This window comes from Ursus maritimus, unplaced genomic scaffold (assembly GCF_017311325.1).
Source record: "Ursus maritimus isolate PB19 unplaced genomic scaffold, ASM1731132v1 scaffold_16, whole genome shotgun sequence".
NCBI classification, from domain to species: Eukaryota; Metazoa; Chordata; class Mammalia; order Carnivora; family Ursidae; genus Ursus; species Ursus maritimus.
Window position 1 is genome coordinate 32,312,863 of NW_024424008.1, and position 28,000 is coordinate 32,340,862.

Sequence of the window (28,000 nt, forward strand, 5' to 3'; positions counted from 1 at the left end):
TGTGATTAATTCAATACTCTCAATAATCCTAACACAAGTTTAAATTTTTATTCTCATTTTATAGATAAAACACTGAGGCTCTGGAGAGTTAGAGTCACTTGACCAAAAACGTAGTAAGTGGTATAGACACATTTTCATAGCACATGATACTTTCTCTCAATAAATTCCATTTAACATGGTTATAGTAAATTGTTTGATTTTGTCTATTTAAAAAAGCTTTATATTATAGAACTAGCAATGTGATATGTACAGTAATTTCTATATGAAATTTTGCAATAAGGCTTTGATTTGGAATGTAACTGTTTCTTTGCCATGTTTTGAGGCAAAAGCAGATTCAAATGAAATTATTAGTACTTATTTCTTCTTCAGATGTAACCCACTGTAGGTAAAAGGGTAAAGGGAATTACATCTCTGTGTGTGTGTGTTTATGTGAATATATGAATATGTTTATTTGTAGTAGACACACATGTGCAGACGTAGACATAAACTATTTCAGAAAATAACCTCATCTTACTTTTTTATTGGATAAGACTGTAACTAGCTTTCTAGGCTGTATGTTTGGTAAGGATAGGAACACAAAATAGTTGCTGAATGAATATATTGAATTCAGCTGTGCCGCAAGGCCAAAAAATGAGTTGTTGGAGTTGCCTTATATTCTCTATTAAGCTAAAGTTCAATCTTCAGCTATAACATATGAAGTCTTATAATTGTCCTTGTGTCAAAAATGTCTAATCTGTTGTGTACAGATTTGGAAATCCCAAATGAAGCATTTTGCAAAATAAATCTCTGTAAGTCATCTGTAAATAATTTAAAAATGAGTTTGATTTGGATATAAGCAAATATCGAACTGATATCTACATCATGATATTCATTTATTTTTTGTCATTGATGTACCTGTACTTCCTGTAACTTGTCTATAGCCATCTGGGTAGGCATTATAGCGTAGAAGGTGTATGCTCTGGAGCTAGGCTACGTCGGTTCAAATCCTAGTCCAGTTGTTTGGGCAGATGAGTTTACCTCTCCTTGCCCTGTTTTATCTTTAAAAATGAGGGTAATAATAGCAACCAGTTGGGGGTGCTGGGGTGGCTTAGTGAGTTAAGCATCTGACTTTTAATTTCAGCTCATGTCATGATCTCAGGGTCATATCAAGCCCCACGCTGGGATCTCTGCTATGTGTGGAGTCTGCTTAAGATTCTCTCTTTCTTCCTCTCCCTCTGCTCAACTCTAGCTCACACACTCTCTCATATATATATATATACCCAATTGGCCAGTAAAAATTAGTCTCTTTAAAATTCTCTCTTCAGGCTCCCCACTGAATAGGAAGTCTGCTCCAGATTCTCTCTCTCTCCTTCTGCCCCTCCTCCTGCTCTCTCTTTCAAATAAGTAAATAAAATCTTAAAAAAAAAATTTAAAAGCCCCTCTTCAATTTTCCTCCATTCCACACCCTATAAACCTTCAGAATTTGATCTGTGAAACACTTTCACAATTACATTTTTCCTTCTTCTGCACACTAATAGAAATTTCTTCGAATCTTATTACTATTTAATTTTTTGTATGATAATTACAGAGAGGCAACATGATTTGGAGCAGAGTGTAGGAGCTTTAGAATCAGAGTTGGGTTCAAAATCTGAATGATCACTTAATGATTCTGTGACTTGGAGAAGTCATGAAGCATAAGGTCTAATAAAAGAAAGATGTCTCTCTGCATTATCTAGGTATAGTGACTAAAACATGGTCGACGCGCACAAATAACATTGTTGCCTCTAATAAATGTGAAATTCTAAATGGCAGCACTGTGCCCTTTTTATCTGTGAGTTTGATTGGAGTTCAGCTCCGACCACACATGGGTTCAATTTTACTTAGATTGTGATTTAAACCAAATTGACACATTCACCCAGGTTAGCTGGCATTAAGCAATGCTGGATCCTGGGGCTCAGATGATATCATGGGTACACTGCCCTGCTTTGATAGCCTCTGGTTTGGTTCTGTTTTAAGGAAGGCACTCCTTTCTTTGTGGTAAGACAATTGCCAGCAAATCTAGACTCCTATATTTTCCTGTTAACAATCAGGATGGAAATAAATTGCTTTTTTTTCAAAATGTCCAGCCAATGTCCAGACTTGAGTACTATTGGCTGTGCCTTTCCCCAAGGCCAGAAAACTCTGGTTCCACAGTGAGGAAGCAGTTTCTCTCAAGGACAATGGTGGCACTCCAACCAGAATGAGAGGACACTCACAGGGTCCTCTACAGATGATCAAGGTCCTCATTTGAGTACTAAAACGTTTCTACCATATAATTAACTGCGTCCTCTCCTAGTGCTTCTATACAATTCCATATTTCATCTTCATGTCATCAGAGAAAATCTCCCCCGCTTCCTCCCAGCCCCAGACCCTGCCACTGAGAAGACCAAGTAGCTCAAGTCCCATTTGCACTGTAGAGGGTATATAGGTAGCAAGTCTAGGAAAGCACTGGAGGAATAGTTGCCATAGCTGGAGTTGATGTAAAGCTCAAAGAACTTCACATTAGCTAATATTACTCAAAGAGCAAGGGAGTTAAAAAGAGTTGAAAGAGAAAGATCTTTATATTATTTGTTACTATAATTAGTGGGTGATAGAAGGGGTTTATTAATTCAACAGAAATTTGAGTTGGACCCTGTTCTTTTCTGTTGATCCATTGAACAACTAGTTCTAGTGCTATCCATCTGTTCTTCTAATTCTTCTTCTTTTTGTCAAAGCACTTTTGATAGTTTTTTATACATTTATTTGTATGTTTATTTAAGATCTATTTATTTAAAGGCTCAGAATGTATCTGCTTGTTCTTCGTTTCCGCTATGGTTTCTCAACCTTGGCATTACTAATATTTGGAGCCAAATAAGTCTTTGCCTGGTTGGCTTCCCTGTGCATTGTAGGCTGTTTAGCAGGATCCTAGGCCCCAGCCACCAGACGCCAGTAGTCCCCCACCTGCCTCATCGTCCCCAGTTACCACAAGCAGAAATGCCTTCAGATATTGTTGAACATCCCCTGAAAGGCAAAATTGTTCCTGGTTGAGGGCACCTGGGTGGCTAAGTTCGTCAAGCGTCTGCATTTGGCTCAGGTCACCATCCTGGGATCCTGGATCCAGTCCCACATGGGGCTCCTTGCTCAGTGATGAGCCTGGTTCTCTCTCTGCCTGCTGCTCCCCCTGCTTGTGCTCTCTTTCTCTGGCAAATAAATAAAATATTTTTAAAAAATTGTTCCTGGTTGAAAAACACTGGCCTCTCCTTAGTACCCAGCACAGAGCATGGCACACAGTAAGCATAGATTATTATTTATGGAATGAATCTCTGCTCCCAGCTCAAAAACTGTTCTGTTAAGCAGTATACTTCCTGCTCTTGGATCCCAACAAAAGCAGATACCCACAGACGAAATACAAGAGTCATGATAGAATGAAACTTTCACCAAGTTATCCTTTGCGACATTTTATTTTATTTTTTGTTTGTCGTATTTTTGCTTGTTGCTCTTTTCCTCATGATTTGCTATGTTGATTCTGAGGCTGTATTTGACATTTTACTCCAGTCAATCACTCTATTATTTTGCTGATATTCATGGCATCTCAAGTTTTAATTTCCTCTAAAGAGAACCCTAAACTTTCTTTGATGATTGGACAGGGAAGTTTAGCAGGTTTATTCATTATTAAGATTTATGTTAAGTGGACACACATATAAATGAAAAATGAAATGAATATTGTTTAGGTTGACGGTGGCTCTTTTCACATTTCATGTAATAGTCAGTAGTGGCCCTCAGAGATCCAGTGCTGGGCAGGTGCTAAGCTAGCTACTTCAAAACTTTGGGAAACATTTAAAAAATGCAGATTCCTGGGTCCTGGTTTCAAAGTTTCTTATTCAGTGGTTCTGGGGTGAGACCTGGAAATCAGGTTTTTAAAAAGCTCCCACGGAATTCAGATATGTAGCCTACTTTGGGCAACATTTTGTAATAGACTCTTCACATAAGATGTTAGTTCTCATCTCAAGGGTCTCACACTAAGAAGGTATTTTAATTCCTTCTGTGACCTTCAGCCAGTCAGTGGTCAAAGTTGTGCTGTGGATTCATTGCCTGCTAGGAGCCAAGTTAAGTGCTAAACCATGTTTGTGGCCTATTGAAAAATCAGTTTGTTTCTCCCTGTTTGCACTTGCACTGCATGCATAATTACGTTTTTATGACAATGGCTGTCCATGCCCCTTGCTTTCTTTAAAAGCTGCAGGAAGTGAATTGTGGTTCTTTGTGTCCCTAATTGGATCATGGACAGAACAATTACCTGCTTGCTGACTTAATTTCTCAGTGACCTCTTGCGCTGCCTTCAGAACTGCTTCTGGCACCACGATCACTAATGTCTGCAGGTGCAAACCGTTTGTGCATGGAAGGAAAGCCACTTTCAAAATTTAACTTCCCATACAGCCATTTTATGAAGACCAGCCTGAACTACAGAGACACAAATTCATCCTCATTTCTTCTAGGTTCTCTTCCAGATCACAGTTGTAAAGCTGTTTGCTCTTCCCAGAGCATTAGTCTAGCTTTTCTCAGAGGCCGGCCTGTAAATCTGGGTATCTGACATTCTAAAAGGAGAATATGGGTCTGTACATTTGCCTGAATAACTGTAATTCCTAGTGGGTGCTTGGGGCTACCAATTCATCTAAGACAGGCTGGCTATTTCCTTGAATGCCATGACTCACTTCTCACTACTTTTCTCTATCAACTGTAATTTTATATTAGAACAACTTTTATAAGTGATCTGCCTATAATGTTTATTTTTTCTTTTCCAGAAAAACTTACGGAGGAAAGATGATCGTACTCTATATCCTTAGCATGAACCTGCTTTTTCTCCTGCTCAGTCTGATGAAATGTAATATCCAGTTACTTTGAAGTCAACACACCTGGCAATGTCTATCTAGGAACGTTCTAGGAATACCAGCTGATGTAACCGCTCATTTCAGGCTCACATGTGTTAGTTTTAGTACACCAGGGGACCTGTCTGCTTGAGGAAGGCTAATGACTTCTCCCTGTTCATGTTGCATGTGCACTTTATGCTCATGTCCTCCACTTTGGATCATTTAGATCATTTTACAATAACTGTAATTGACTTTTTGGCTCAAGTGTCCCAAACTCTCCTCTGAAATTATCTAATACATACTGTCTAAACCAGGGAATTTTGGCATAACTAAGACTTCTTGCACGTTACATAAATGTTTATATACGTTACCAATCCCGTGTGATGGAATCATAGGGTCTTCCCACTGTAAGGTACCCTTAACAAGTATTAATTCTACCACATTTGTGATATTAATGAGGAAACTGACACTCAGGGAAGTTAAATATGCTGCCCCAGGTCACATTACCAGAGAGTGGACTGTTACTTCCTGGTTCAGTTTTCTTTGGCTGATAATTAAAGTCTAACCAACATTTATTCAAGGTAGGTTCTGTGCTACCAGGGACTGCTCTGAAGCCCAATGATCACGTGTCTTGTCTTCCTCAAGTGTCGTAGAAGCTTTACCTTGGATGTTATGAAACAGAGTCATGATCTCTGGAATTCTGATTCAAGGAGTAGGGATCTGCTCTGAGCTAAGCTCTGGAAATAATTAAATTTATAAAAACATTTTATGCGCTTTGGAAGTTTCGTGTAGTGAAAGATATAGATACATAAGAGCATAGTCATAATTCATAGCTGTTCTTCAGTATGGCCAGTGGTATATACAAACTGGTTTGAGAGCACAGTTGATGAGAGAAAATGAATTTGGCCTTCCCTGGGTGCCAGGGCACAGAACACTAAGAACAGGATATGATATTGAACCTGGAGGCTAGGAGGAATGAATCACTGTGTCTGCCTGCTTGACCAGGTGGGCATTATGGAGAGCACAGCACACTTCAGATCCCGGGCACAGGACAAATAAAGCAATTGAAGATGGGAGCTTAAGGTTCTCCTGGAAGACAGATTGAGTCTGAAGTTACCTTGTTTTCACCATAGCACTTAGCACAATACTAAAAACAAGCTAAGCACTCGATAATGCTTATTAGATGAAGGAAATGCTACTTCCTATAAAGTGTCCAAGTTTAAAGAGGCAAGAAGCCATTTTTCCTAAATTGGCTTTTAAATAAAGATGAAGATCTACAATTAGGAGGGTAAAGGAGCATTTATTAGTAAATGAGTAAATCCATTGATTATAGGGAAGCAATTATTAACCCGGAATGCCAAGCCAAGAAAGGAAAAGGTTGTGCCAAATTAACAAATTTACTACCTAATAAAGCTAAAAGAAGGTTAACTAAGTGCATTCAATAAAAGTCAGTAAATGACCACATAATTAGATGCAACAGTTAATAAAAGCCAGTAGGCACTTTACCAAAGCTAATGAAGAAACTGTTTACAAACTAAGACTTACGGGACTCAAGCATTTTTATGTGCCATATTAATGATGGGGGTAAGCAAACTGTTCTGGTTTCCAAGTCCAGAAGAGGGCAATAATGGAGGAGAGAATAATACAATTAAGAAAAGGGGTTAGAAGTAAGGAATAAAAGATAATAACAGAAGTATACTTTTAAAAATGTACCAGGACCACGAGACCAGGCAACAGTAATGGTACCCAAGTAGTAGGAATCTACTAATAGGTTTCCTATTGCCTCCTTGAGGAAGATGATACTCCCTTACAGATTGAAAAATACAGCCTGGTGGCTGGTCTTCTTGGAACACTTCAAGAGAATCAGGGTGGGAAATTTAATAACTGCTGACAACTTACCTTTACATAAATACAAACGTGTTCTTAGGCTTCTGGGAATGTCAGTGGCATAAAAGTAGTATTAAACAGACATAATTTTCATGGTAGACCAATAATAATCTGAAATTTCTGATAGTTGGTTACTAAGCAACCCAGTACTTATCTTTGTCTAGCTTAAACAATGACTCAAAAAAAAAAAATTAAGTTGGTTTCCAGATGCCACTCACTGGGCTATTTTGGTCAGCTGTATAATTTCTTTTGCAGTACAAACCACAGATCTGGTAGTACAAAAGAAGGGGTTTGTGGGGTCACTGCGAGATTATATTTAACATAACTAGTAAGAAGATTTTCATGGATATCTACACGTAACCAAAGAATGTTTTCTCAAGGGACTTTGGGCATTTTTCCAAAGCTTGCTTTTTCTGTTTTTTAACTTAGTGCCCTCCTGAGTCAGACAGACTTAACTGAGGGATCTCTTCCTCCTGTGAAACAGAAGGCATCTTATTACTTATAACCCAGTGAAGCCCAGGTGATGCTTTAAAATTGTATGAAAAGTATAGATTCCGGTGATAATGTTGTGTTGTGTTAAAATCATATAGTCTTACCAAAGAAAGAAAACATAAAAATCCACAAGTTTTAATTTTAATTTATTTTGTTAACTTTTCAGAATTATTTTAGAGCTGAGCTGAGTCACCTTCTCTTGACTCCTCAGCCTTTTTTGTGTCCAGGCTGTTTGTCCCCTCATGCTATGGGGCCTGATAGGTTTTCATCTTTAGGCTGAACAGTGTAGCGCAACATGGTCTTAAGAGGAAATGATTTCAATACAAGATTCTTGTATTCAAATATAGAAGGCTGTTTTGGATTTCAGAACCAGATGGAGTATGTAAAAATGGCTGTAAAAGATCTGGGGCTCAGAGGGAAAAACAATCTGGACACAAATCTCTTCATGCTGCCTCTGGTCAACTCAACTACATCAAGATAACTTGGCCATTCTTGATGTTGCAGCAAATAGAAACTTACGTAAATGGCCTCTTGAAGCAGAGGAGAAAATTCTTTCTGTGCTCTCTTTATGTGATTCTGAGTTATAATACCTGTTATGAATTTCTAATTTCTTTTAATATGGGTCTTGCATAAAGATAGAGTCGGCCGGGAATTAAAAACAAAACAAAACTGTGGAGTGACTCTTGGGCAGTTACTAAATGTCTTAGAATGTTTGCATTTTAACAGAAGAGGGTTAAGAACAAAACTATTAGTATGTGAGCATTTAACTAGAAATGTTTATTTTAAATCAAGTACAGCATTTACTTGAACAGAAGAATGTTAAGTATGAAGCTATTATTATGTAAACATTTAACAAGAAATAGAGCAAGCCAACCCTTACCTTTAAAACACATTGACAGCAGAGTAATCTCACATCTTGTAGTTTCAGCGTTTAGGGGCTCTGTCACAGAAAATCTGAAAAAGTGAATTGACCACTGGGGGGCTCTAACTGTGGTTAGGAACACCATAAAAATCTATTACATGGCATAGGGACTTTCAATTGTAGATAGGATCCATAGAAAACAAAAATAAAAATGTTAGGGATGAATTTATTACCTAATCTAGTCATTCAGAAATACTAATTGCCTTCTGTGTATCGGGTCCTGTGCTAGTGTTGGTATTAGTCATGCATAAGAAGGAAGGACACATTCAAGTAAAAAGTGATGGTATATGTTTGTAAAATACTCACTTATTAGGTTGAAAAGTTCTCTCCACCTATGAGGAAATGACATTCCTAATCACCTCAAGAAGAAGCAGTATATTGCTAATTTAAGTTATTCTACAATACCCTTCAGCACTGAATATGAACTGAGCAAAGTGCTGGTTCCCTAAAGTATAATGGGGACCAAGACAGATCAACCCCAAGCCTTCACAGAAGAATATAGTCTGATGGTGAAGACAAACAATTCAGCCAATAATTAAAATCATTTATAAGAGGGAGATCACAGGGAAGTTCACTGTTGTGGGAGAGATCATAGCAGGGTTATCTACCTAGTCCAGGGAATACCAGGAAAGACTTTCCAGAGGAAGTGGAACATAACCTTCCAAATTAAGAAAGTCTACATCAAATGTTTCAACATCATGGCTGTATAGCCTATTAGGCCCTCACCTTGATCTTTGTTGATCTGTGGCATAACATGAAAATATAGCATAACAGAAATAAATTAACGACTACCTTGTCTCTTTAGAATGAACCACAAATTCAGAATTTATACTAACAAGCAGAATCTGGTGTCAGTGAGGCAGGATCTACCTCAATCACAAGGTCTCTGTGAAGCTGCTGGTCTGTCATATGCTCCATGGGGCTGAGAAATAATGAAATAGATTGTGAAGTTATATATCTTAGGTTTTATTTGCTAAGAAATGATAATCCAAGCATTCTATAGCGGTGTGAAATGGAAAGATGTCGAACACCCAGCACAGGGCCCCAAACGTATAATGGTCAGTTGATGACGGGGAAGAGAATGATGGTAACGGTTAGGAGGAAAAAGCTACTGGAGTCTGTATGTGGCTTTTATATACCCCGATTCTTCAAGGTATTTTCAATTCATAAGGAAGGGTTTATGAAGTCACTTCGAGTCTTTATCTACTCAGCCCCTCTTCAGACCTTTGCCTTTACCACAGCTCCTGGAGCATTCTGATTGAGAAGAACAGACAGTTGCTTGTTTGGGAAGTGTCTGGAGTGTTGATTAGAGCCATGTCAAAAATACACTGAAGCTTGTAGTGGCTCTCAGTCTCCTTTAAAGAAGTCAAATCTGGCTCCTCATTTCGTGAAGGTAACATCCATGTTTCATTCTAAAGAGGAAAAAGGAGACTGAAATTTATTGAGCCTGCACTAAATGCCAGCAATATTTACTCATTACCACAATTCTTCCTCAACAAAGTCCCAGGAGGCAACTTGTTGTCCTCATTTTACACAGGGATTAATGGAGTCCAGGGAAGCTAAGTCATAGACCCAAGCTCATATATTCCTAGTGCTAATTCATGGAGGAGCCTGGGTGTGAAGCCAGGAAATCGTGAACTCAGTATTCATTATTCTGCCTGACCTGTGATAAAAGTTCATGTTATATAGTTATTGTGAAGAGAAGCATCAGTCATGCTCACATTACAAGACGTAGCATAGTTGATGATTTTTTATTTGATAATATGGTCAAAAGTATTTATATGCCAACTAGATAAGACTGGTGCTTAAAATACTCTTTTTTGGATATTAGATGTGATTGGAGGTTCCAGTTCACGAAGGTCACCAGAGTGTGTTTTAGGCCATGAAAAAAAAACTTACACTATGAACCCTTCACATATGTAAAATAAATCATCATTTTTAATGATGTGCTACCAGATGATGTTGATGATTTCCAATTCAAACATTTTACTCTACTCATTAATGTAATGCACGGTTGGATACATGTAAATATGCCTGTAAGTTTACATATATAGCTCAGTGTTATCTAATTATATTCTGATAGTTACCAGTTCTTTATGTTTGGTGGTTAATGGGTGGCCTTAAAAAGAGTCCTTTAGTTATGGACAAATACTTAATAGTTATATCGATGTATGAATGACGCTCACTGTGCCAGTTATGACACCTATAATATGATTATAAACTACACCATTGATAATGTCTCCAAGCCACATGATGACTGGTATTATCTAACTGGATAGTCTTGATTGAATTTCCTAGGCACTAAGACTATCTTCCAAAGACATTAGGGGTACAATTTGAAAGGAGTGTGTGGGAAGTATTATATCCTCTGATATTCGGTTAACAAAGAACAGGATTTCTCTAACTGCTGCTTTGAAGTTCGTTCTGTACTTCCTTTGTCCTTCCATTGTGTGATTATATTTAAACATCTGATTATGAGAGAACTTTGGAAACAAGTAAGTGGTGTTTGCTTAGTTAAGGCCAGATCTCCCTTTGACATTGCCCCATCTCCGTCCCATGTAAATTTGTTTGGTGAAGAGCAACCTTTGGAATCTGCAGCGTGATTGGCAGTGGCCAGTCAGATGAAATCCACATTTATGCTCAGTGCAATAATATTCCTGAGATGAGCTGGTTATAGAAACAGTCAACCTAAAAAAGAACGAAAGAATCCTTTTGAACAAATTTTTCAGAGTAAGTTATAAATACATGTTTTAAAAGGACACTATTTGCATGACTAAAAAACATGCATTTGGCAGAGTATCCAAAGCTTGATTTCAGTTACAATGGCATCGTGTTTATGACACTACATCTAATGCTAAAAACATGCATTTTGAACAGAAAGTTGATATACTGTTTCTCATCCCTGTGACTTTATTTTCAATTCAGCTGAAAATGAGCAAGCCTCTTTGTGTTTTAGTTTGAGAGGACAAATATAGTTTTGAATAGTTTTGAAAGCTTTTCTTCTGTCTCCATTTTGGGAAGGAAAGATTGATTTTCAAAACCTAAATTCCTCTAACAATTAGCATCATATAGCGGCATATTTTTCCCCCCTACGTACTCCCCTTACTGCAAGAAGATTGCTCTTAAAATCAGTAACTGTGTCTCTGCAAAAGCAATTTATTTAATTTTAAAATTATACAAAAGCATCTGGATTCTGGGGTTGATCCATTTTGAATAAAGCTGAGAAAGTAGAAGGTATTTAAAATTCCCTTGGATTTATTTAATGTGAGGCCTGTCCTTTCGATTTTCTTCAGAAACAGTTCATGTTTCTTTACCACAGATATCTCAGATGCTCTACATCAGAAAGACTATCCTGAGAGCTTTCCATGAATTGGTAGGAGTCAGATGCCCAAATTTGGCATTGTTGGAATGTTTTGCCATCCATACAAGTAGTGCCAATTCGTTAGGTGGAGCAGAGAGGGAGGGAGAGGGAGGGGAAGGAATCTTGAGCAGAGTCTGTGCTGAGTGCAGAGCTGGAAACGGGATTCCGGGATTCCGTCTCAAGACCCATGAGATCATGACCTGAGGGAAACCAAGAGTTGGAAGCTTAACCGACTGAGCCACCCAGGCGCCCCCTGGTTACTTTTTTTTTCTTGTTGTTTTTATTTTTCTCCAGCCCTACCAACTGCAATCTCAGAAATGGACCAGAACATAAAACTAAAAGAGGTGGAAAGTGGAATAATCATTTTTCTTTTTTTCTTGCTAACCCCCCTGGAAGGCCCTGAGAACACAAAGTTTCAGGCATCAGGCAAACAGTCCTTTTGTATCTGTTCTAGACTTGCTTCTTGTCTATCCAAGAGTCTAGTGAGGGAAATGGTTGTAGCCTTCCTGCATATTTGCCTTATTCTCAAACCACCTCTTATTAAACATATTTCTTTTCATTATCCTTCTCAAATAGAAGGCTTGCTGAATGCGTTATGTATCTGGATAGTGTCTAGAAGACTCAGAGGTAAATTGGATTTTGTATAAAATAGCAACAACTACAGTAGTGATAATAGTAGCTAACACCTATTGAATATTTTCTGTGTGCTGGACGTGAAGTTTTTTTCTCTTACAGTAGCCTTACAGAGCAGGTACTGTTGTTATCCCAATTCAATAATGAAGCAATACTGCTTTTAAAATTTGGGAACTTGCTCACAGTTATGCAAACTATAAGAACCAAGATTTCAAACCCTCCCAGTCAGACTCAAAGTCTTTGCTTTAAGCTCTATGCAAATTCTGTTGCCAGACATCAAATCAAAATCTAGTGTGGTTGAATTTCATCTTTCTCTTTTTCATTCATTCAGTCTATCCTACCTGAGCTAGACAAGTTCCCTGCCTTCAAATCAGAAAATAATGGTAGAGAAAACAGTTGATAAAAATAGGAACGAACAACAGATAAGTAAGCCAACAAAAAGAATTACCAAATTGTAGTAAGTACTATGAACAAAAAAGACTGAGCAGTTAGAAAATGTATTAGGTGTTCAGAGAGGGCTTCTTTGAAGGATGACATTTAGGTTGATACCTGAGTGATCAGAAGGAGCCAGGCATCAAAAAGACCAGGAAAAATGTTGTAGACGGAAGGAACAAAAAGTGCAGAAAACGCTGTGATGAGAATAAACTTAGCACATTCTAGGAACTGTCAGAATGTTTGTATGAGCTGTGCATAGTGAATAAGGGGGAAGTAATACCAAATAAAGTTAGAAAGTCTGACAGAGTCCAGATTTTACTGGGCCTTAAAACTAAAATTGTCTCTGTTAAATTTTAAATAAACAGCTAATGTCTTTGTTGTATAAATATATCTCCAATATTGCATGGGACCAACTTATACTTAAAAAAGTCATTGTTTATCTGAAATTCAAAGTTTACTGACTGTCCTGTGTTCTTATTTGGTGAATCTGCAGCCCTATTTATAATTAGTGATAACTAGGTAGAGATTTTACATAAGTGATGTGGAAAGCTACTATTTTAAGAAATAATTTTCTAAAAGAGGATATTATCATATATATGCAGTTTTAAAAGATCTTTCTGGTTACTTGAAGAGACTTAAAGGAGAAGAAATAGGAAAAGGGGGCACTTAGGAGACTCTGACAATTGTTCAGGGGAAAGATAGTAGTAGCTTAGACTAGCATGATATACCTAGCTATGGGTTCAAAGTTTATTTTGGTGTCGGAACCAGCTGAATTTGTTGGAAAATTAGGTGCTGAGTTGAAGGGGAAAAAATGAGCTAAGCACAAGCCCCAGATTTCTGTGGAGTGTTGTTTTTACTGAAGTGCAAAAGACCCGGTTGGCCAGGGGAGGTAAGTACGAGGACCATGCTTTTTTGAGGCATCTGAAACGCAAGCAGAGATGTCACATAGACTCCTTGAAATGATTGAAAGCACCTCACCCAAGGGCATTTTGCTTAATGAGATAAATAGAAAGGATGGCAAATAGAAAGAATGACTTCCTGTGCCAGGAATTATAGTGGGTCCTAGGGATAGGTCAGTGTTTAGAACAAGTGATTTTTGGAGAAGAGCTCATGCTTTAGTGGGAGATAGTTATGTAAATAAAAATTTTCAACTGGTTAATTGCTCTAAAAGAGGTATCGTCAAGGTTCTGTGTAACTGTAGGGGTATGGAAATAGAGGGGATTAATTTTGCTTAGTAAAGGGTTATATTTGGGTTGGGGAAAGTTAGGGATTTGTACACTAGGTAGTGTGGGGAATGAATGTGGTAGAGACAAGAAAAAGTTGGGGGACAAACAGGATAAAGAGGCATAGCTGGTAAGAGGAATGTGGAGAAAGCTTGTATAACGAGTTTAGAGGTGCTGGGAAAAATAGGACATGGGGCTAAAACAGTGGACGGGGTCTGTATTAGATGAGCTACAGTGTGACTGTGTGTAAGCCAACTGGCCTATTCATGGAGAACTGTGAATTTTGTTCAGATTAGCTTTATACACTGATAAAAATCAGTGTAATCATGTTATTAAAATAATAACATGCGTATCTACACACTTTCTAATTTTTCCTTATGTAATAAAAAAAGTTGAATTTTCATCATGAACTTTTCTTAATTTAGTATACATTTCCTTCCCACGTAAGGTCAGCCAGTTTCAGTTGATCCTATGGAGACATATGGGAGGATAATAATTAAATGGGGTAGTGAAGACATGTTTACTAGTTTGTGATACCAAGTAAGTAATTATTAAAACATCTTATGCAGTTACCCCAAACTTCTCTTGGGATTAAGGAGTATTTGGGAGGTAGAATACTGTTTCTACTTCTGGAAATTGAGCTGCCTTTCCTCTAGATGTTTTTTCCTTACAGAAATACTCTGAGTCGCAGATTATAAAAGGATACCAATATACTTTTAACAACTAGCAGTACAGGAAGAACTAAGGACACCTAATAGGCTGTGAATGTGTCAAAGTTTTGAGTTTTCTTATAGTCAATATTTTGTTACTTTGTATGAGGTCACAAAAGAGTTGTGCTATGAAATTAAATCACTTGTACATTTTGAGCGATCTTTTATAGTTATTAGATATTATTTATTAAAATGCTACTCGTGCATTGGGTCTTTAAACATTGAACTTCTAACAAATTAAATATAAATAATTGATTTAATATTAATGGGAATGGATTCGTGTTCCAGGATCTTTTTTTTTTAACTAAAATGAAATTGAGCAAAATAATATGGATGATTACTTACAACATGGAACTCGGTGGACTCCCTGTGTCTCATCTGCCTTCCAGAGAGAATCCCTGGCTGCTTGCTTTTGTGTAAACTGAATTCCCTCCTGATTCAGGAGGCAGCTCCGTGCAGCAAGGCCTTTATCTCTAATTGTCACATGACCAAGCTGTTCACCTGTTAGTGTAATACCTGAGTGGTTCCTATTCTGAACAATGATTTCACTATAGAGCAGAGGAAAAACAGTGTGTAGTACTGTCATGTGCAGCTTGAATGCCTTTCCCTAGACAAGTTTGGGATCTAATCAGACATTCATTTCTTTCTTAGAAGTAGCTTACAATGTTGTCTATCTCTCCTTAAACCCAGACCCCACTCAGCCTACGCTCAATGGACTTGAACACCGGAAGTAGTGAGTCTACTCAATTATAGAATACCAGTCCTTCGAGAAACATTGGGAAATCATGCATTGCACCCCCAGCTCTGCACCCCATGCACAAACCATTCCAGTTAGAGATCTATCTTTATTATTGAATAAGTTAAGTTTATTTTTTCACCTTTTACAATGTTTGTTTTTTCAGCTGGACAGTAAAGACTTGTGTCTAAAGTTCCTTTGCTTCCAAAAGTGTTTTGTTCAGCCGTGGTGACTTGGGGAAGAGCCACAAGACCTACAGCCTTGTCTGATGACCCCCTCCTACCTCATTGCTCAGCATATCTTCTCTTTAGCCATCTTCACTTGCCCTCATACCAGTAAATGGAGGAATGGGGTGTAGTTCTTCTCCAAATGAAAAGAGGAGAAATTCTTGTAGTGGAAAGAACATGAGTTTGGGAGTCAGATAGACCTGAGTTCAAATCATGCTTTTGCTCCTTTCTGTTTTTGAGAATTTGTTTAAGTTTCTTACTTTTTCCAAGGTTCAGTTTCTCCATATATACAATGGGTTTAATAAAGCTTCCTTCCTGCTTTTGGGAATGGTTGTGGGGATTAGAAATGACCATGGGGAGAGGGTGGCATAGTTATCAAATGTACCAAAGTTACCAAATGTACATAGACGCTATCTCTAAATCCCGCCCCTCCCACCCCCAATATAAGCAAATGGAGGCATGGGGAACCACTCACAGCAATGAAAACCAAGGTATCAGTAACTATGTGTGTAGTAACAGAGGGAAGGCGAAAAGATTTTGATGACACCAAAAGCCAGAGAACCCCCTGAATTTCCCAGATCCTCACTGGAACATGTGGGCCAATCTGATAACAGCAGCCAACCCTGGGAAAGAAACGTGCTCCGTCAAATGCACTGGGAAGAGCAAGAGTTAACACAGCACTGGAGAGCCTCAGCCCTAGGAACAAGCCAAAGCAACTTTCCAGGACAAATTTGCAAACCAGGGAGGAACTATGGGAGCTAGAGCTTATATTGAATAGAACAAAAAAAACAGGGGAGAAGAGAAGAACCAGACAAAAGTGAGGGAAGGAGTAACAAGCACAGATTTCAGAAAGGGAAGGCCATGCCTTTCTTTCTTTCTTCTTTCTTTCTTTCTTCTTTCTTTCTTTCTTTCTTTCTTTCTTTCTTTCTTTCTTTCTTTCTTCTTTCTTTTTAAAGATTTTATTTATTTGAGAGACAGCAGAGCAAGAGAGAGAGAGTACAAGCAGGGGTAAGAAGTAGAGAGAAAGGGACAAGCAGACTCCCTGCTGAGCAGGGAGCCCAATGAGGGGCTTGATCCCACGACCCTGGGATCATGACCCCAGCTGAAGGCAGACAGCCCACTGAGCCACTCAGGCACCCCAAGGCCATGCTTTTCAACACTTAATGTACAGACCAGGAGGGACCTGGGGTTGTGAGACTAAGGAAGAAAATGAGGCTCATAGGCTCCTATTGAGTCCAAGAAAACTCATCTCACAGAGCCATCAGAGCCAGAAAAGGAAGGCAGTAGACTCCCATAAGTGAAATTTTATTTTATTTTTTAAAGATTTTATTTATTTGAGTTATAGCACATGAGGTGGGGGGGGGGGCAAAGGAACAAGCAGACTCCCCACTGAGTGCAGAACCCAAGGCCCCAATTTTACAACCTCAGCTGGAGTCAGATGCAGCCCAACTAACTGAGCCACCCAGGCACCCCTCATAAATGAAATTTTGTTAAAAGAGAAAGCAAGACAGTGGAAGTGAGAGAGAGAGAGAGAGAAGCAGAAGGATGCCTTCACACACAGTGAAAGCATTTCAGGAATCATGTCTATGGACTAGACAAATGCTGACAAATACTGTGACCTAATTAATATTCCACTAAAACAAATTAAAAAGTAATATAAACCATGAGTGAGCAGCATAAAAATAATAACTAGAACTTCTTGGACATGAGACGACTGGAGACAGAACTTCAGAACTTGGGAAAGAATTAGAAAAGAAATGCCACTTTTAAGAGGAGGTCTAAACTAACTGAACAACAAATGAACACTTCTAAAAAATGCCTTAAGAAAGATAAAAGAAAGAAGAAAAGATTTTAAAACCCAAAATGTAAGAAAGAAGTAAAAAGTTTTCAAAAGAGAGTGATAGAGAAGATAAGCAAAGACTTGCTATCCCCAAAGAAGCAATGCAACCGAACAAAAGCCGAATATTATAATCAAGAATACTTTCTAGAAATAAAGACATAAATGCACAAATTAAAATGACATACCACACACCTGGGAAAAATTTAACTGGAGCAGGTAATATCAAGACATAGTCTAATAAAACCACAGCTTAAAAATATAATAAAAAATGAAAAGAAATCCCTTTGTATCTGGGGAAAAAACAAGTCACTTAAAAAGGAAAGAAATTAAATTGTCATCAGGCTTCTTAAGAGCAATAGTTTGTGCCAAAAGATAAATATAAATGAAGAAAGCAAATACGAGCTTAGAATTTTATGTCCTTCCAAACTAATGTTCACATTTAAAGTCTCCAGAAAATCTACTGTGAACATTTAATATCTCAGGAAATAAAATTATCATAAGATTTTCCTGAGGAATCTACTACTGAGGAAATAAAACTGATTGTACCATGAAAAAATTATACAAGTCTGTATGTATGTGTGTGCACTTTCTGATGGAAATACACACTTCCTATGACACATTATTGAAAAGAAATTGAACCAGAATTGATTTTTTAAAAATGTAGCTGAAAGTACTAATATAGGGGGAAATCATGGGAAAGAGAAATGTGTTGAATGACAGTAGGGGTACAATAGCAAAATCCAGACTGAAGGACAGTCTAAAGGATATCCTTTGTATCCTTCACCAAATAAAGTAAGAGAAGAGATAGATACATACAGAAAGATGAAGAGAAAGAGAGAGTGAGATTGGCTGGGGGGTAATCTATAGATAAAAAGAGACTTAGGAGACATCAAATAACTGTAATAATTGAATTGAATTGAATCTTTAGTTGAACCAACTGTAAAAATTATCAGCCAATTTAGAATATTTGATGGCTTCATATTTAATGACAGTAAGGAATTATTATTAATATTTCAAGATGTGGTAATGGTATTATATCTGTGTTTAAGAAGGATTTCTTATCTTTTTGAGATACATGTGAAATAGTCCTGGATAAATTGATATGGGCAATGTCTGCTGCCATATTTGAATATCACATACAACGTGATTAAATCTCCATTAATACCACTCATCCAAAAGACCACCATCTTCCACTTGCACTAATAGAGTGGATTTCTCCTTGGTCTCCCCACTTCTACTCTTTGTCCCGTAAAGTTTGTCCCTGGCACATCAGCCAGATGATCTTTTAAAACTGTCATTCAGATAATAAGCTTAGCAAATATCTATGAAGCACAAACTTTGTGTCAGGTACCTTTCTAAGTGCTTTACATACATCACTCATGTACTGTTAACAATAACCCCATGAAGTTGGCCCTGTTATCATTCCTATTTTGTAGATAGGGAAATGCAAGCACATAGCAGGTTAATATCTAGCCAAAGTAGAGGAGCCAAGAGTGAAACTCAAACATCTTGGTGTCCTTAACTGTAGGTTCTGCTGTTTCAATCACTTGCTCAAACTCCTCAGTCACTTTCTCCAGTACCGATAATAAAATCCCACTCCTTTCCATATGGTTGGTTGTGCAGCTTGGATTTCTTCCACCAGCTTGCTGCTACTCAAGCTCTGTCCAAGGGCTTAGGGTTATATCAACAGGGGATGGAACACCTTGTTCTAATTTTCCTTCCCGTAGAGAGCATTTTTTTCTAATTTATCTGCTCTGAGGAGGTACGTTTTCCCAATTTGTATGGAGGTGCCAAATGTGCTAACACAGCTCTGACAAGGCCCTGCAGGGTCTGGCCCCACCTCACTCTTACCTCATTAGGTACCAATCTCTCCCTCGCTCACTTTGTTCCAGGCATGTTAGCCCCTGTCAGTTTCTAGAGTTTACCAAGCTCTTTCCCACCACAGGATCTTTGTTCTCTGCCAGAGATGCCATTTCCCGATCTTTCTGATGCTGATTTCTTCTCCCTGTTAAGTTATAACTATTTAGGAAGACATTTTGTACCACTTTCTCTCTGTCATTCTTGGACACAGTACTCTGTTTACGTAAAACATCAATCAGGTAAGGTAATTCTCATGTTAAAATCCATTTTGTTCTTATGATAAGGTTGGGCTTTAAGGGTAAAAACAATGACACCCATTAATTTCTCCACTGAGTTTAGAACTGAGAAGGCCATGTAGGATCAGAGAGATACAAAGGTCACCCTTCGTGGTAATGGTAATTGGAGAACATGTTATATCTTAGCTGTGAGGCCACACTGGATCTGTGGACTTCTGCCTGAGCCACAGTCGTTCTCCAGAAGTGTAGACTTCTCTCTACCCAGGCAAAGCCACAAATGTTTTCCTGCATGTGTTAGCATCAGCATGCTCTCTGCCTGGGTCCAGCAGATCTAAAAAAGAGAATGCCTGCAAACGGTCACCACCTGGCATGTCTGGTTCCTGTTCCCAAATCCACCAAACAGCAAGTCACTCCTGCATATTTTTATCTACAGTTGGGATGGATATTCTCCCTCTCTCCCTTCAGTGGAAACCCTGTTTGGGGTTTCCCCCAAACAAATGCAAGTCAGTGTTCTTCCTCTGCTGGATTGGCTCACATCAGATTGTTAAACTTTCAGGCATTTTGTGAGGCAGGTCTGAAACTTCTGATAGCATGAAATCATCCATGGGGCGGGTGGGGGAGTAGTAGTTACATCAGGAAACTTGAAAATTGGTGAGTGCTACAAATCAAGTGAGCAGGCTATTAAACATGTCCCTGCATATCACCAAGGGGACCCTGCATAAGGTGGCACTCGCCTGCCCACCTCTCCGACCTTTCAGGTACCTCTCTTACTCTCCTCACTGAGTCCAGTAGTAGATCTCTCTGGTCTCGAAATGCTGAACTGGTCTCAGCCTTAAATCCTTTGTACCCGCCGGTCCTGTCTGGAATAATCTTCTCCTACATATGTACATGGCTTCTTCCTTCTCTTCAGATCCCCAGTGAAACACACACCCTCAGGGACACCTTCTCTGACCCACCGACATAAAGAAGTCCCCAGTCATTATCATGCTGCCCTCTTTTCTGTTTCTTCATAGTGCTTTACCATCTAAACTGTTCTCAACTACTCCTTTTCCATAGGATATAAATTCTATGAGAGCAAGGTCTTTATCTGTCTTGCTCCTTTCTGTATTTCTAATCCCTAGAGCCATGGCTAGCACATACAGCTAGTTGGCTGTATTTAATGACTCCATCTCTATCCTAACTACAAGTTCCCATAGATGAAAAATGAAGGAGAGATAGGTCCAGCTCCAAATATGGATAAACAGGGTTTTTTTTTTTTTTCTGATGTCTTAAATGGTGCATTTCTTCTTTTTGAAAAACAGAATACTACCTCACAGAGTGAACTCTTGTTCATAGTGTTTACAGTATACTTCATACTTTATATTTGGAATTCTCCAAAGAAAATTGGTGGAGCAGTTTTTCATAAACTCTGGAATGTTTCTTGAAGTTCCAAGTAGGGACTCCAGGGCTAAACACAGTGTTTTCCTTTCATGTACCTTCTGGGACTTTTTCCTACAATATGAAAGCTGAAAATGTATCTTCTTTTTAAGGAAATTATAATTTTAAATCATGCTTGCTTTCAGTTTTTGTTGTTGTTGTTTTCCTAGGAAGCTTTTGGCTAAATATTGTATCCTGGTAAAGCCTGAAATAGACTGGTTAGTTGGAATGAAAAAGTCTCTTATTATCAAGCTTGGCAATTACTGTGAAAGTTGGCATGTGTGTGTGTGTGTGTGTGTGTGTGTGTTATTTTACCTTTTATTGATGTTTAATTGACATGTAACATTATGTAGTTTTAAAGTGTACAGTGCGTTTTGATGTGTCTACATACAGTATTACAACCATGCCCATTACAACCATGAGCACCATCTTAGTGTTAGCTAACAGCTCTATCCTGTCCCATAATTGTTATTTCTTTTTTGAGGTAAAAACAATTCAGATCTATTCTCTTGGAGGCTTTGAAATCTATAATACAGTATTGTTACCTATAATCACTATGCTGTGCATTACATCTCCAGGACTATTTATTTAGTTGCAAGTTTGTCCCCTTAAACAAGTTGGCTGTTTACTTAGTTAACCAAGACCTGATTTCAGATTCAGAAACATTCAGTTCAGAAATCTTGAACTCCTCAGAGTCATCTAATTTTCTTAAAAGTTGAGTGAGCTCAGTGAAACATCTTAACTTTACAGGAGGCCACATTGTTCTTAGATAGGAAAAAACTTAGGCAGTTAATAACTTTAGCAAGCTCATTAAAAAACAACAACGACAACAAACACCTTTTTTAAAAAAGCTTTTGCTTTAGAGAGTGTGGAACACAACACAAATCAAAGCAAGAAGTCAAGACAGAACAGCAGGCGTCGATGTCCTGTTCAGAGATTCCACACGCAGTTCTTCAAAATGGCGAGAGCTGGTGCGCCTTTTTCTGCAACGTCTGCACCATCAGAGCACATCTCATCCGTGCCTCTGACCTGAGCTAGACCATGAACTGACGCTCAGTCTTTCCTGGCCTGAGATGTTTCTTCCCCCCTGGGTTATTAGACTGAGACTTTTTTTCTACGATTCTGTGACCCCTGCTTCCTCCCCAGAAGAACATGACTTCTTACTTTATGAGTGTTGGAAACCTGCTGTTTATCTCAACTCAAGGTCAGAAAAGAAGAAATACAGACACAGATTTTAACATGGGAGATTTGCCTTAATGAGAGAAGAAAACCTTGTGAAGGTGAGGTGTGTGATGGGATCATGGGACCTCTGTTCTTTAAGCTCTTTAATGGTTTAGGTGACACAGGAGTGGCCCTACGTAAACTTGTGGTTTTGTTGACAGTTTCCCTTGCCATCCCTTAGGACCTCTAGGTTCCCCTCCATGCTAAGTAATAACTGGTAGTAACATTTTCTTCTGGGGGTGCTGACCTCATTCTCCCTAACCCTTTTCTCCCTCTCTCATTGGAATGGGACATGACTGTTTTAATTCTCTGCTCCAAGCTACTTAATAGAATGCATCCACTGAGGTGAGTTGCATTCATTATTAATGACAGAAGGAAGTCAATTAACTATCCCAAGCATACTTTTATTTTAAAAAGGAACACAGTCATGACCAATTAAATCCATGATATGAATTTCCATTCATGAAATGTCCAGGTTATAAAAATGGCACTAAAGAGTCTTTATAATGCCCCTCAAAGCCCATTAGCTTCGACAAGCATCCAAGGGGTGAAAGGAAAGGAAACTGATATTTACTTAGAGCACATAAAGGGATATTTTTATACATTCCATTCTTGGTTAAGATTTTCTCTGGAAATAAAATCTGTTGGAAACAAAGTAGATTAAGTGACACTTTAATGTTCCTATGTCTATTTTTTTTTTAAAGTTTTGATTGGTAATATCCAAATCTCAATTCTGTAACACTGTGAGAAAACAGCAACATCAATGATAACAATACTACCCTCTTTCTTCGGTTATTGGCAGATTCGAAAGGACAGACAAGCTGTAATCTGCCATCCGGTTGAATAATATGGGTACGAGATAGATAGGCACAGGGAATCCTGTGTCATATAAATCCCATATTAATGGGGCCAGCAAGAATTCAGTGCTGTTTGGATAGTGGCTTTAGGCACAGTATTTCCAAATTTACACTAAAATATATCCAGAGACTCAGATAAAAACTGAAAACTTAACTGTTAGCTAGACAATTAACTCCATTGTCAAAAAAAAAAAAAAAAAAAGTCTACTCACTACAAGAACTATGGACCAGATTATAAATTGTGATTTACAAGCATAAAATGAGTTTACTTGCTTCAAAGTATACAGTAAGACCTTTTGTTGTTTTTCTATTGTCTGCCTCCTGGATTCTGTATTAAGAAGCACCTGTATTGATTGGCAGCTACTCTTTGAGAGAGACAGAGCATTGTTTTCTTCTGCCCAACAGAAGTGTCTCTTTTTATGTTTATTGGCTGGATTGGGGGAGCACGGGATGGTGCTCCCCATGGTTGTACATTCATCCTAAGAGGTGTGGTTCCTATAATTAAAAATATCAAAAAGCAGGGTCAGGATATGGCCCTGTTAGCTATGCGTTGTGGGAATTTTATCTTTCTGTGTATTTATTATGTTCTACGTAGAAGAGGACCAGGCTATTTTAGTGTCATAGACCCAAAGTCAACAAAAGTTCATGAGACTTTGGGAATTTCACCAATAACCATCCAAACTGACTTGCCAAACAGTTAATAGTTTGAATCAGACTGAACGGACAAGAATTTTGAGCTATCCTTCTGTAGAATAGATTATTCCCTCCCCCAAAGGAAAGGTACTATATGAAAACAATGAAAAACAAGGAAAAAGCATTATCATACTGAATGTTCAAAGAAAGAGGGGATCTTTGCAACTTACCTGAAGCAAGAAAAATTTTCGAAAAATGTTTAGTATTCTCCATAGGAGATCATAATATATGACTCCTTTGAAACGTTCAGAAAATCATAAAAAGGGAACCACTGAGATTAAAAACAGGAAAATGGGTAAGATAATGAGGTTTTATAAGGAAACTAAAAATGTAATAGCAGAAATAAAATTTTCAGTGGAGGTAATGAAGAAGACAGTTACCTTGGAAAACTGAATTAATGATGTAGAAGATGAACTTGAGAAACTTGCCCAGAATGTAGAGATGAAAAAAAAAAAAGAAAGAAAAAACCAGTAGTGAGAAGATGTAAAACAAAGAGCCCAGGATTCAAGTTAGGAATTGTGTATTTTCCTGAGGTAACAGTCAGAATAACCAGAAGTAAAACAATTAACAAAGTTGTGGCTAAAGAAATCTTTCAGAACTGGAAAGAAACATGAATATGCAAATCTATCTGTGCCCCTTCCAAAGTCAATGTAAAGAAACCATACTTGTCTTGTAAAGATTTTCGAAATACGTTTGCAGAACACAAATCAGTATCAAAAAGGACAAAAACAAAATTAAAGATTGACTCAGATACCTTCTTTGTAAAAACAAAGGTTAGAAGAACAGGGTCTACAGACTTGGAAGAAAGAGGAAAAAAAAAAAGAGAGAGAGACCCAATAACTGTATACCAAACTAAAGTACTTTCCTTTTTTTGAGGAAAGAAAATGTCTCAGATTTTCAAGGTCTCAAAAATATACCACTGAGTCTTTGCTTCTTCTCAGTGTAGCCCCTCCCGCCCACAGGTACAAGGATTGCACATTCAAGGGGTCTCCTTTCTGCTGTCATCTCCTCTGCTTTCCTGACAGGAGGATATTTATTTTTTATGCTTTGTCCTCATCACTCAATGCAGATGGAATCGCATTGTTGAGAACATAAGACAACCGGTATGTTTGTTCTGTTTGCATTGCTTTGCAGGCATTAGGGGACACCCTGCTGCCTTTATCAGGGACTCAGGTGGTATTGCTCGGAGACTGAAAATCCAAATATGGAGCCAGAGAGCCTGGGGTTAAATCTTAGCTTTGTTCCCAACCAGGGATGTTACCTTGGACAAATTATGTAAAGTCCCTGTCTCTCAGTTATGCCACTGCATAATGGAGACAATCATAAGCATATGACATAGGAATGTCCTAAGATCACATACATACATTAATATATGCAAAGAAGATAGAAGAGTGCCTGGCAGATGGTAAGCTTTTTGCAAGTGTTAGCTATTATTTCAGCTGTTGCTAACGATGGATCACACACTTCCAACAATAACTGACAAAGAGTTATATTTTTAACCCTCCGCAGACTGGTCCTGAATGGAGCAACATAATGGCCGTTTTAATTCCAAGGAACTTGAGTACAAATACTAATTCTTTAAAACTATTTTTGAATGTTCTTCATTTTAAACTAGAAATAATAAATAAATGAGTGGCATATTCAATTTTTTATTTACATAAAATTCAGGCTAGAACCTATGATTTGTAATGTCTTATCTGTTCTTTAAAATCTGCACATAGAGCATAAGCTCAATTTTACAAAAAATAACCAGTCATTTCTGAGTGATAGTACAGTTGTCATATTTCTTACCTTTAATTTTTTATATAAATATTTCATAACAACAAAATCATGTGTGTGTAAAGAATAATGTAAAGAACACACCTATATTATGACTGAATTTAGGCAATAGAACATTCCTAGTCTACTTAAAATTCCTTGTGTGCTTATCCTCTTTATTTCTCTGTTCCTACTACCTAAAGGATCCATTGTTTTGAATTTTGTATTTATAATGCTCTTTCTTTTCTTTTTCGTTGTATGCCACCTATTCAATATATTGACTAGTTTAAATGTTTGTGAAATTAATATTAATGATATTATATGGCACATAATCTTCTACAAGTTGCCGTTTTCATTCTATATTATTTTTCTGTGATATCCACATACACTAGAATACCAAAGGGCATTTATTTTCACTGCTAAATAATCTTACATTATATAAATAGAATCTAATCTTATTCATCTCTCTTGTTTCTAGTTGCTTCTGGTTCCATGCTAAGACAAACAAATAAATATACTATAAACATTCTTGTGAATGTTCCCTGATGCAAATCTTCAAACTTGTGCAGGGCAGTAATTTCCATTGCTGACTCAGACCTAACCTCAGAGCTTCTGATTTATGTAGTCTGAGGATAACGGGCCTGGAATCAGTATTTCATTCATCTTCAGGCGTAGGGTAGGAGGTCCAGTTTCTTAGGCTCAAATCCGAACCCAGTTACTTATCACTATGAAAATTTGAGCAAAGAGATACTTCATTTTTATGTGTTTCAGTTTCTTCACAGAAAAAATTGGAGGTGAAAACAAACCCCACCTCACTGGATTAACAGAGTTTATACAAAAATAGAGTCATGCTCAGCACTCAACAAATGTTGGCTCTTATTAGAAGTTCACTATTTTTCTCTTCAGTTGTGCTAAAAAATTGCCCCCAAATGGTTTTTTGAGGCATGATTTCCATTTAATAAAATAAACAGATGGAAAGGTATTGACAATTATATACATCTATGCAAGCACCATCATAATTTAAATGTAGGAAGGATAGCTCCCAGAAAGTTCCTTCATACTCTTCCAGTCATGCTTCCCCAAAGTGATAGAATATTTTGTCTGTTTTTAGACTTCCTCTAAATGGAATTATATAATATGTGCACTTTTGTGTCTGGTTTTGTCTCACCCCAGTGCTTTTGAGCTGTCACCATATCATTCCATGTGTCAGCAGTCCAGCACTTTATTTTCCCGAGTAGTATCCCATTTTTTGATCTACCACAATTTGTTCAGTGAATCTCCTGTTGACAGAAATGGACTGCAACGAACGTTCATATATACATCTTTTGGTGGACATAGTTTGCATTCCTCTTATGTAAATACCTGGGGGGATGGCCATTCATTTAGCTTTTAATTTCAATAATTATATTTTTCACTTCTGCATGCATTTGTTACTTTCTCAAATAATCATGAATAATTTTATATTATCTTGTTTGGCAGACAATTTTAATTTTCTTTTATATTTCTGGAATTACATTAAAATATTTATTTTATATTTTGTACCCAGTATTTCCAGTATTTGATGTATGTACAACATTGAAGCATATACGGTCCATGTTTGAGCCTCTTTTTTTTTCAGTTTTGGATCTTACTTATGTTGGCTTTTCCCACTGACTGAGTTGTGAATTTTGAAAAGGACATTGCACTTGTTGCAACATTACGTGTATAGATCTAAGGAGGTCTGTATAGAGGATTTTTTTTTCTTGAGAGGACTTGATTTTGTTTCTGCCAAAACAGAAACCTGGGAGTATTTTTTTTAAGATTCTATTTATTTGTTTATTTATTTAGGGAAAGAGAGAGCATGAAAGCAGGTGGAGGGGCAGAGGGAGATGGAGAGAAAGAAGCTCAAGCAAACTCCCCACTGAGCATGGAGCCCCACACGGGACTAATCTCATGATGCTGAGATCATGACCTGAGCCGAAATCAAGAGTCAGATACTCAACCGACTGAGCCATCCAGGTGCCCCAAGACCTGGGAGTATTTTAAATTAATTTAACCTGCATGACTGTGGTTCTCCAGACTTCTCGGTGTGATTTTGAACCTAAAATGTCCTTAAAAGCCAGTTCGTAGATTTGAAAGCTTACCTTTTCCCTTACTTCAAAACCAGAGCTAGGTTAGATGGTTTTCTTTGCCATCTATTTTATTGGGTGGATGGGAGGGATGGGGAGAACTTTTTTCTAGTCACTCTGTCAGTGAAGGTATAATCTTTTAAAGATCCAACCAAGCTTTGTGTGTGGTTCTCTGTTACAGTTTCCTGTCTCGTATGGATCAAAGTCCTTTCCTTTCGAATTTACTTCAGCTATTATATCCTAATACTCTGAACTCCTGGCCACCAGTTTTACTCCTTTCTGACCACTCTACATACAAGGCCCTGATTCGTTTTTCATCTCCTAGGGCTCCTTTTCTTCCAAAACAATGATTTGTTTGAAAGGAAATGTGTCATATTTTATCCATAATTTTAAGTGTTCTGATAGAAGGGAAATATTACTAGAAATGTGTCTGCTAGGGATAAAAGTTGTATTGATATTAAGTAGGAAATATATATTTTACTTTGAAAAGGTGAGTGTGAGGAGATATATATATATATATATA